Source organism: Bos indicus, chromosome X (genome assembly GCF_029378745.1).
Source record: "Bos indicus isolate NIAB-ARS_2022 breed Sahiwal x Tharparkar chromosome X, NIAB-ARS_B.indTharparkar_mat_pri_1.0, whole genome shotgun sequence".
Lineage (NCBI taxonomy): Eukaryota > Metazoa > Chordata > Mammalia > Artiodactyla > Bovidae > Bos > Bos indicus.
In genome coordinates, this window is record NC_091789.1 from 134,235,198 (window position 1) to 134,245,790 (window position 10,593).

At 40.4% G+C, this 10,593-nt stretch overlaps 1 pseudogene; it reads left to right on the plus strand.

Moving 5' to 3' along the window:
• Positions 1–4,090: 4,090 nt before the first annotated feature.
• LOC139181643 (ARL14 effector protein-like pseudogene) lies at positions 4,091–5,009 on the plus strand (annotated as a pseudogene).
• The last annotated feature ends 5,584 nt before the right edge of the window (positions 5,010–10,593 follow it).

Genomic DNA, 10,593 nt, shown 5'->3' on the forward strand with positions numbered 1-10,593 from the left:
TTAGATCCCACATGTTGCAACTAAGACCCAATGCAGCCAAATAAAATTTAAAATAATAATAAAAAATTTTTAAAAAGACACAATTATTGGGAAGGACAGGAGATTTTATTCGTATGTTCCATTTAACACATTTTCCCCCTAATGAATAGATGATAAACTGCCTTTTTCTGGTGTTTTAGGTAAAAGGACTGTCTGCGGTGAAAGTAGTGTAACCACCTAAATAAGGATTATCTTTCATCTTCCACTTAGTAAGTATATTTTAATATTTTTAATCTGTGTGCATGGGATAATAAAAAGCATCAACTGCTTCAATAAGTGAATTAAACAAAAAGACAGTTTTGAGAGCTGAGAGAAGTATGAAAAACATCAACCAAGAACAAGTCTAATGGACTCCTCCCTCCCTTTTCTACCTTCTTTCACCTCCTATTATTACATGCAAGTTTAAGGGGTTCATCTTAATGGCTTCCTGCTTCCAACTATGTGGAAAGCGAATTGGAATCATTTGGAATATTCTGAAACCTTACTGTAATCGTGAACACAAAGATGCAAAAACATGTTGAAACATCTGTTTTCCAGATTAAGAGTATCACCCAGATAGTTGGGGAAACAAAGTCTTCCATTATCTCACCTTTAATCCAATTAGCAAATACATGTCATTCTAAAAGATTCTGGTAACCATTGCTCAGAGGGAGAACAATCCAGAAAAGAAACACAAAAAGGATATTTTCAGCACCATGAAATTTAAGGACTAACAGAACTATGGTAAGAAAGATAATGATAAAGCTCATGCATTTAAGACGTTTATGTGGTTGGGCTCAGAGTTTTTTCACTTTGTTTTATGACAAGTAAATAAATTGAGTGACAAGAAGAAAATAATGTTACCTTCAAAGTGATTTCAACAGAAAAAATATTTCCCTGTGAAAATACCAAGATCTTTCCTGACCAACAGGATTGGAATGCCAAGGGTTCAAATGCATTCACCGAGCATTTATTTCTATTTTGAATTTTCCTAAACTGTTTGCCTCAACATATTCTCCCAACATTTTTGAGAGAGGTCAAGGGTTTAAGAGGCCCTGGGGTTTAAGCTAACAATTCTGGTTCACAAACATATGTCATGTCAAAGGTTGAGTGTGCTATAGCTGAACATAAAATGGCCACATCTCTTCAGCTGCCTGGTGATTTTACTTGCAGTATCCAGCACATTGGGCTATTACAGTGCTTCTGCAGTAAAAGGTCTCATTGTAACCTGATTCTGTTTTCTTTTAATAACTGTTTATATTCTAAAAATAAAAGGAATATCAGTGGAACAACATTGGAACATTCAGACAGGCAACAAACTCTGCTTTTACTACAAAGGTATTGAGAATCAGTTTTGTGTTTGGTTCACAGCTATTCATAACTAAACATTGAGTTTCTCCACCACAGTCTTGATGCCTGTTTCTAAAACAAATATTGTGCCTTAAAATTGGCCTACACAGATATTTTGCTTAACTGAAGAGTGAAAGATTTTTACCCCAATTTATTCATATTTGTAAAGGCCACTGCTTGAAGGACTCTGGACTTGTGTATGCATTGTGACTGCAATAAATAGGGCACAAGTCCTAGCATATAGGATAGACTCCAGATCAATATATGTTGAATGAATGAAAAAAAAATAGTGGCTTTAGACAGAATTATGGTGGCAAATTTGCACATGCACACACACACACACTCTTTTTTTTTTACCATTATAGGGATGAACCGGAATTCTTTAAGATGTAAAGCTTAGTTCTGGAAAAGGGAATGGCAACCCACTCCAATATTCTTGCCTGGAAAATGGAATGAGGAGCCTGGAGGGCTATAGTCCATGGGGTTGCAAAGAGTTGGACACAACTGAGTGACTGAGCACCTCACTAAACTGGGGGGGGGGCGGTGCAGAAAAAAGATATAAAGCTGAGTTCTAAATAGGGATGCCTCTATTGATATTTGATTATTACGAACTCCACCCCCACCCCCACCCCCCATAGGCTTCTCTGAATCTGAACTGGAGCACCTTTCCCTGTCCTTGCAGTGAGCTGCAGACACTTGATCTCTCCAGTGGAGACTGACAACCTTTGCCGGCAGAGACCTGGTCTTATATCATCTTTGAAGTTCTCACTGCACCTAATTGAGGGCATACCCATAGAGAAGGTACTATTAGTATCCCCATTTTCAGATGAGGAAACTGAGGTTAAGCAACTGAAGTCATCTTAAGTTAAAGTCAGATAGTTAGTGGTGAAGACAGTGCTGGTGTCTGATCCCTGGCAGTGTGATGCCTGAGGCGCCTCTGTCTAGGGTAATGTATCAGAAAGGTAGCTGCTACCCTTTTTTTCCCCCAAAAAAGTAAGGTAAATAGTCAACTATGAAATTACAACTCAAAGAATAAGAGTAATGAAAAAACTAAATGTTCTAGACCTGCCAAGACATTGGAGTAACTTAGAAACTATGAAACTGTATTATTTCTGTCCTGGGTATTTACTCAACAAGATCCTGGCAAATAAATCCAATTCAAGAGACAGATTCAGGGGAATCAGTTGCTTTTCCCTCTCTGTAGACACTACATCGTTCAAGTGACAAGGAAGACCTAAAAGGGAACCTGTTGTGTGAAATTAGTAGTATGGATCAAACAGAGTGTGGCCAGTCCTCTGGAATTGCCTGAAACTCTCCAGTGAGAAGCAAAAGGAATTTTTCTCTAGTATGGTGATCTTCTCACAGCTGATGTCCCATCCTCTGTCTCTCTTCCTTCTGGCCAGTTTGCTTCTTGAAGCTAGGCAGAAATCCTTAAAGAAATGGGCGTCCTCTGCCTCTCTGCTTTAAATTATCAGTAGTTTGGGAAGCTTTGTGGAGTCTGCAGGACATGGGCCAATTAGGAGAGAAAGAGAGGGATGGGGGCAGTGGTGAGGGAAGAGACATACACACGGAGACAGTGAGACATGGAGAGAGGTGAAACGACACTGAAAGTCCTTGAGAATGTACTGACTTTAGAAAGCCTTTTAAAAACCAATCACTAATTCAATATGATGAATTACCTTAAAGTAGCTTGTGAGTGTTTCCTGAGAAGAATTGGAGGTCACTTCAAGCGAAATAAATAAACCACAGCTAATGTGCTGACATTTTAAAGAGAAAAGGCAATTGCTAAAAATGACCATCCAATTTCCATTACTTACTACAGTCATTAGAAACAAGGAATATGTTTATTGATCTGAAGTCGTTCAAACAGTATATTCTTTGTTCAAACCAATTTAGCTGGAGGAAAAGTCAAGAGTTTGCCTTCTGTGGGGGCAGTGGGGGGGACATAGTGGAGAGAAAGAGATTCTTTACATAAAAACCTGTTGTTTTTCTATCCTAGGGCCACTCAGATGAGAATAACTGGGTTTCTATTAAAGCAAAGCAATTTTTGACCCTGATCAAGCAATTTTTGCCCTTGATCACTACTGGTTTAGCTCTAGGCCCTTGAGACTCAAAATAGGCTTGGAATTAGCAATATCAGTATAATCTGGGCATACATTAGAAAGGTAGACTCTGGCCCCACCCCAGTCCTAACTGAATCATAATCTAGTTTTTAACAAGATGTTTCATGATTCATATGCACAGTAATGTGTGAGAAGTACTAGTCTAGACAAGGGAGAAAGCAATGGCACCCCACTCCAGTACTCTTGCCTGGAAAATCCCATGGACAGAGGAGCCTGGTTAGCTGCAGTCCATGGGGTCGTTAGGAGTTGGACATGACTGAGCGACTTCACTTTCATTTTCACTTTCATGCATTGGAGAAGGAAATGGCAACCCACCCCAGTGTTCTTGCCTGGAGAATCCCAGGGACGGGGAAGCCTAGTGGGCTGCCGTCTATGGGGTTGCACAGAGTCGGACACAACTGAAGCGACTTAGCAGCAGTCTAGACCAACATGAATGGTTATTTAAACATTTGATAGACAAAAGAGATGGTTAAATAAAGGAGGAAATACTATCTGATAAAAGCACTTTTGTCCAAAGATTTGTTGGTGTTGATAAACTTGCTCCTATCCACTTAAGCCAGGTTTGAAGTAAAAACTTAATAGGCCCATTCTGAAATGACTTTTACCAGCTCCAGCGTCCTCATGGTTGACTGAGCTCCCACAAATGGTTGCTGACTTTGTTTGTGTCCCCAGGTGAGCAGAAATGAGTGAACAAGCAGAAAAGAGCAGTTCCGTGCGAGAGAGACCTGCACGTCAAAGTTTTCCTGAGAAACCAAGTGAGAAGGAACTGAAGCAAAAGAAACGGGTGGAGCGACAGTTAAAACGGTTGTCATTTCAAAATCCCGGGCCTCAGGTAGCCAACTTTAATCCTGAAATAAGGCAGCAGATAAAGAAAAGGCAAATGGCAAAGAAGAATGAGTTTGTTTCTGTAAGACGTGAAGGCAACAAGTATGACAAAAAGGGCAGGCTCACCTTCACCTGTGTGACTGCCTTGATGAAGGCTGCCTGGGTTGCTTCTACCCGTGCCCCAAGTGTAACTCCACCAAGTGCGGGCCCACTTGCCGCTGCAACCGCCGCTGGGCCTACGACACCATAGTCGATGAGAATGGGGAGGTCATCAGCAAGATGCCATTCGACCTCTCCGAATAGGACCAGCCCTCCAGGCTGATCAATTTTCTCTGCTTTGCAATTAAACCAGCCTCTTTCTCCGGGATGAATTTTAGGACTGGGGGAAAAAAGTTTTAAAAATATAGTTTAGATTAGTGTTCTCCGAAGCCATAGAACCCTGTGTAATGCACTGTCCTTTAACCTTCCTGCTGTGATGACTCAGATTCCTCCCCTGGTATCCAGCAACTCCATTGCTACTCTGCTCTCAGATTAAAAATCCCTTTCCTCTTTGCTGGTACCTTAGGAGATGGAGTTTTAGGATTTTTAGAATTCTGTAGCTGAGAGCTTGTCTTGACATAGAACATATGTTTATAATAGCTAGCTACCATTAGGATCTTACACTTTATCAATTCTAAATCAGAATTGCTATTTAGATTGACTTGGCACTACATACTCATAGTCTCATTTTTTAGTGTTACTGTTTTAACAATATTAAAATGAAATTTGTTTTTTTTTTTTAAAGCCTTTAATAGGCCCCATGGCCACGTGGCCCAACATATGAGCACAAAAGCAGAGATTCAATTTAAGTAATATCCAAAATTCCAACTGGAAGCAGACTTCAAAGAAGAAATTTTAATCTAATTGTTACATAGAAATCATTTTAAAGCTTTTTTTTTGGTGGCTAAGGTTACCAGCCACACAGAACTGGCCAAGGTGGTACAAAATTCCTAAGGCCTAAGTTGCATTTGGTCTTGGAGGTATAAGATTTAAGGCAATTCAGCTAGAGTTTCTGCTGACCTCAGTGAAGATACCATCTCAGAAGACTGATTTGAAACATCTGGGCCAGGTTTGGCAGCTATTGTGCAAAACTGTTTTTAGGGAAAATCTCTATGAAAATGTTCACACCCACAGCGTCATTGGGAAGGTTTCTCTTCAGTCATCTTTGATACCAAGTTTTATTCAGATGATCTGCAAGAAGAAAATTGTTTTTTCCACTTTTCCATGTTTACTTCTCATGAACATTTAATTGCTTCTTCTGAAGCTTTGGATTCGGCACAAAGAGACTTTCCGCTGAACACAGTTGTGCAGGCACTGGCTGAGGCTGCAGACGTAATGGGCTAAAAATAGACCGAAGGCCCCTATCTCCATCCCACCAAATGGCTATGTATGTTTACCCACTAGAAAATATTCACCTGAGACCACTTTTGTTTGCCTCTGACTAACTCACCCAATATCTCTGTGTGGCAAATTCATTAATAAAAAGCATTTAATTTTCCTTACTTTGATGTTTTTGTGCGTGAGAAAGTGTGTGTGATTTAGACCCAAGAGGAAAAAAAAACTTTTCCCCCCTTCCCTGAAGCAAATCCATGTTTTGTTGTTTGGCAAACACCAATCACTTTCCATCAGAAATTCCTGATAATGGTGATATTAGGTTGGTGCAAAAGTTTTCCCTCATCTGCCATATTCACCTGACCTCTTGCCAATTGCCCTCCACTTCTTCAAGCATCTTGATAACTTTTTGTGGGGAAAGGCTTCAACAACTAGCAGGAGGCAGGAAATGCTTTCCAAGAATTTAATCAAGTCCTGAAGCACAGATTTTTTTTAATTCATTTATTTTTAAATTTATTTTTTAATTGAATAATAATTGCTTTACAGAATTTTGTTGTTTTCTATCAAACATCAACATGAATCAGCCATAACTATACGTATGTCCCCTCCCTCTTGAACCTCCCTCTCATCTTCCTCCCCATCCCACCCCTCTGGGTTGGTACAGAGACCCTGTTTGAGATCCCTGAGATATACAGCAAATTCCCTTTGGCTATCTGTTTCACATATGGTAATGCCATACATCTCACCCTCTCCTGCCTTCTCCCCATGTCCATGAGTCTGTTCTCTCTGTCTGTTTCTCCATTGCTGCCCTGCAAATAAGTTCTTTGGTACCATCTTTCTAGATTCCATATATACGCATTAGCATACGACATTTATCTTTCTCTTTCTGACTTACTTCACTCTATAATAGGCTCTAGGTCCATCCACCTCATTGGAACTGACTCAAATGTGTTCCTTTCTATGGCTGAGTAATATTCCATTGTTTATGTGTACCACAACTTCTTTATCCATTCATCTGTCAATGGACATCTAGGTTGCTTCCATGTCCTAGCTGTTGTAAATAGTGCTGCAGTGAATATTGGGGTACATGTGTCTTTTTCAGTTTTGGTTTCCTCAGCGTATATGCCTAGGAGTGAGATTGCTGGGTTATATGGTGGTTTTATTCCTAGTTTTTTAAGGAATCACCATACCATCTTCCATAGTGACTGTATCAATTTACATTCCCACCAACAGTGCAAGTGTTTATCCACACCCTCTCCTGTGTGTAGACATTTTGATGAGGGCCATTCTGACTGGTGTGAGGTGATACTTCACTGTAGTTTTGTTTTGCATTTCTCTAATAATGAGTGATATTGAGCATATTTTCATGTCTTTCTTAGCCATCTGTATGACTACTTTGGAGAAATGTCTGTTTAGATCTTTTTCCCACATTGTAATTGGGTTGTTTTTCTGGTATTGATTTGTATAAGCTGCTTGTATGTTTTGGAAATTAATCCTTTGTCAGTTATTTGATTTGCTATTATTTTCTCCTGTTCTGAGGGTTGTCTTTTCACCTTTCTTATAGTTTCCTTTGCTCTGAAAAAGCATTTAGGTTTAATCAGGTCCCACTTGTTTACTTTTGTTTTTATTTCCATTACTCTAGGAGGTGGGTCATATAGAATCTTGCTTTGATTTATGATATCGAGTGTTCTGCCTATGTTTTCCTCTAAGAGTTTTATAGTTTCTGGTCTTACATTTAGATCTTTAATCCGTATTGAGTAGGGGACTGGAATGCAAAAGTAGGAAGTCAAGAAACACCTGAAGTAACAGGCAAATTTGGCCTTGGAATACGGAATGAAGCAGGGCAAAGACTAATAGAGTTTTGCCAAGAAAATGCACTGGTCATAACAAACACCCTCTTCCAACAACAAAAGAGAAGACTCTACACATGGACATCACCAGATGGTCAACACCAAAATCAGAGTGATTATATTCTTTGCAGCCAAAGATGGAGAAGCTCTATACAGTCAACAAAAACAAGACCAGGAGCTGACTGTGGCTCAGACCATGAACTCCTTATTGCCAAATTCAGACTGAAATTGAAGAAAGTATGGAAAACCACTAGACCATTCAGGTATGACCTAAATCAAATCCCTTATGATTATACAGTAGAAGTGAGAAATAGATTTAAGGGCCTAGATCTGATAGATGGAGTGCCTGATGAACTATGGAATGAGGTTTGTGACATTATACAGGAGATAGGGATCAAGACCATCCCCATGGAAAAGAAATACAAAAGAGCAAAGTGGCTGTCTGGGGAGGCCTTACAAATAGCTGTGAAAAGAAGAGAAGCAAAAAGCAAAGGAGAAAAAGAAAGATATAAGCATCTGAATGCACAGTTCCAAAGAATAGCAGGGAGAGATAAGAAAGCCTTCCTCAGCGATCAATGCAAAGAAATAGAGGAAAACAACAGAATGGGAAAGACTAGAGCTCTCTTCAAGAAAATGAGAGATACCAAGGGAACATTTCATGAAATGATGGGCTCGATAAAGGACAGAAACGGTATGGACCTAACAGAAGCAGAAGCTATTAAGAAGAGGTGGCAAGAATACACAGAAGAACTATACAAAAAAGATCTTCATGATCCAGATAATCACGATGGTGTGATCACTGACCTAGAGCCAGACATCCTGGAATGTGAATTCAAGTGGGCCTTGGGAAGCATCACTACGAACAAAGCTAGTGGAGGTGATGGAATTCCAGTTGAGCTATTTCAAATCCTGAAAGATGATGCTGTGAAAGTGCTGCACTCAATATGCCAGCAAATTTGGAAAACTCAGCAGTGGCCACAGGACTGGAAAAGGTCAGTTTTCATTCCAGTCCCAAAGAAAGGCAATGCCAAAGGATGCTCAAACTACTGCACAATTGCACTCATCTCACACGCTAGTAAAGTAATGCTCAAAATTCTCCAAGCCAGGCTTCAGCAATACATGAACTGTGAACTTCCATATGTTCAAGCTGGTTTTAGAAAAGGCAGAGGAAACAGAGATCAAATTGCCAACATCCGCTGGATCATTGAAAAAGCAAGAGAGTTCCAGAAAAACATCTATTTCTGCTTTATTGACTATGCCAAAGCCTTTGACTGTGTGGATCACAATAAACTGTGGAAAATTCTCAAAGAGATGGGAATACCAGACCACCTGACCTGCCTCTTGATAAACCTGTATGCAGGTCAGGAAGCAACAGTTAGAACTGGACATGGAACAACAGACTGGTTCCAAATAGGAAAAGGAGTACATCAAGGCTGTATATTGTCACCTTGCTTATTTAACTTATATGCAGAGTACATCATGAGAAACGCTGGACTGGAGGAAACACAAGCTGGAATCAAGATTGCTGGGAGAAATATCAATCACCTCAGATATGCAGATAACACCACCCTTATGGCAGAAAGTGAAGAAGAACTAAAAAGCCTCTTGATGAAAGTGAAAGTGGAGAGTGAAAAAGTTGGCTTAAAGCTCAACATTCAGAAAATGAACATCATGGCATCTGGTCCCATCACTTAATGGGAAATAGATGGGGAAACAGTGGAAACAGTGTCAGACTTTATTTTTCTGGGCTCCAAAATCACTGCAGATGGTGACTGCAGCCATGAAATTAAAAGACGCTTACTCCTTGGAAGGAAAGTTATGACCAACCTAGATAGCATATTCAAAAGCAGAGACATTACTTTGCCAACAAAGGTCTGTCTAGTCAAGGCTATGGTTTTTCCAGTGGTCATGTATGGATGTGAGAGTTGGACTGTGAAGAAGGCTGAGAGCTGAAGAATTGATGCTTTTGAACTGTGGTGTTGAAGAAGACTCCTGAGAGTCCCTTGGACTGCAAGGAGATCCAACCAGTCCATTCTGAAGGAGATCAGCCCTGGGATTTCTTTGGAAGGAATGATGCTAAAGCTGAAACTGCAGTACTTTGGCCACCTCATGTGAAGAGTTGACTCATTGGAAAAGACTCTGATGCTGGGAGGGATTGGGAGCAGAAGGAGAAGGGGCCGACAGAGGATCAGATGTCTGGATGGCATCACTGACTCAATGGACGTGAGTCTGGGTGAACTCCAGGAGTTGGTGCTGGACAGGGAGGCCTGGCATGCTGCGATTCATGGGGTCACAAAGAGTCGGACACGACTGAGCGACTGAACTGAACTGAACTGATGGTGTTAAGAAGTGTTCTAATTTCATTCTTTTACATGTAGCTGTCCAGTTTTCCCATCACCTGTTGGGAGCTGTGTTAGGCATTACTGACAAAATGGAGGCACGGCCCCAACCCCCTCTCCTAATCTCGCAGGCATGGCCCTGGGATGAAGGAGTTAGGCTTATGATTTTGACTTGTTGTTTCCTTTCTTCGGTTCAGTTGGCTGGAAAGAATGTTAAGGTGCTTGAGAGAAGCATGAGAAAACACAAAGCCTTCTACAGTTGTGCCCAGAAAATAATCTATAAAATAACCATTGACATTTGTTCAAGGATCTTTACAAAGAATGTCCCAGGATGAGCACATAGGCCGCAGCTTGAGGCCTTGGGAAGGATTGTTGTCTGAGACCTGTTTGTGAGGAAAATACTTATGGCAAAAGAAGATTGCTGAGTTTAGGGTTTAGGAATAACTAAGAATAGCTAGAAGCCTTTTTAGGAGTTAGTGATCTTAAGATGCTAGGGGCAAACAGGATTTAGAAAGATAAGAAATAAACTGAGGAATGTAGCATGAGTTACAATGTCATCACAAGTTAAGTACAGTAAATCTGGGTGGGGGAAACTAAAAACTTCAAACCTCTTGACCTAATGCTTTCGTCAAAAGTATAAAAGAGAACCTGAAGCTTAAAATAAAGATGTAGTCCCGTACTTGGAGTCAGAGGCTACATCAAGATGTAGTTCCGTAC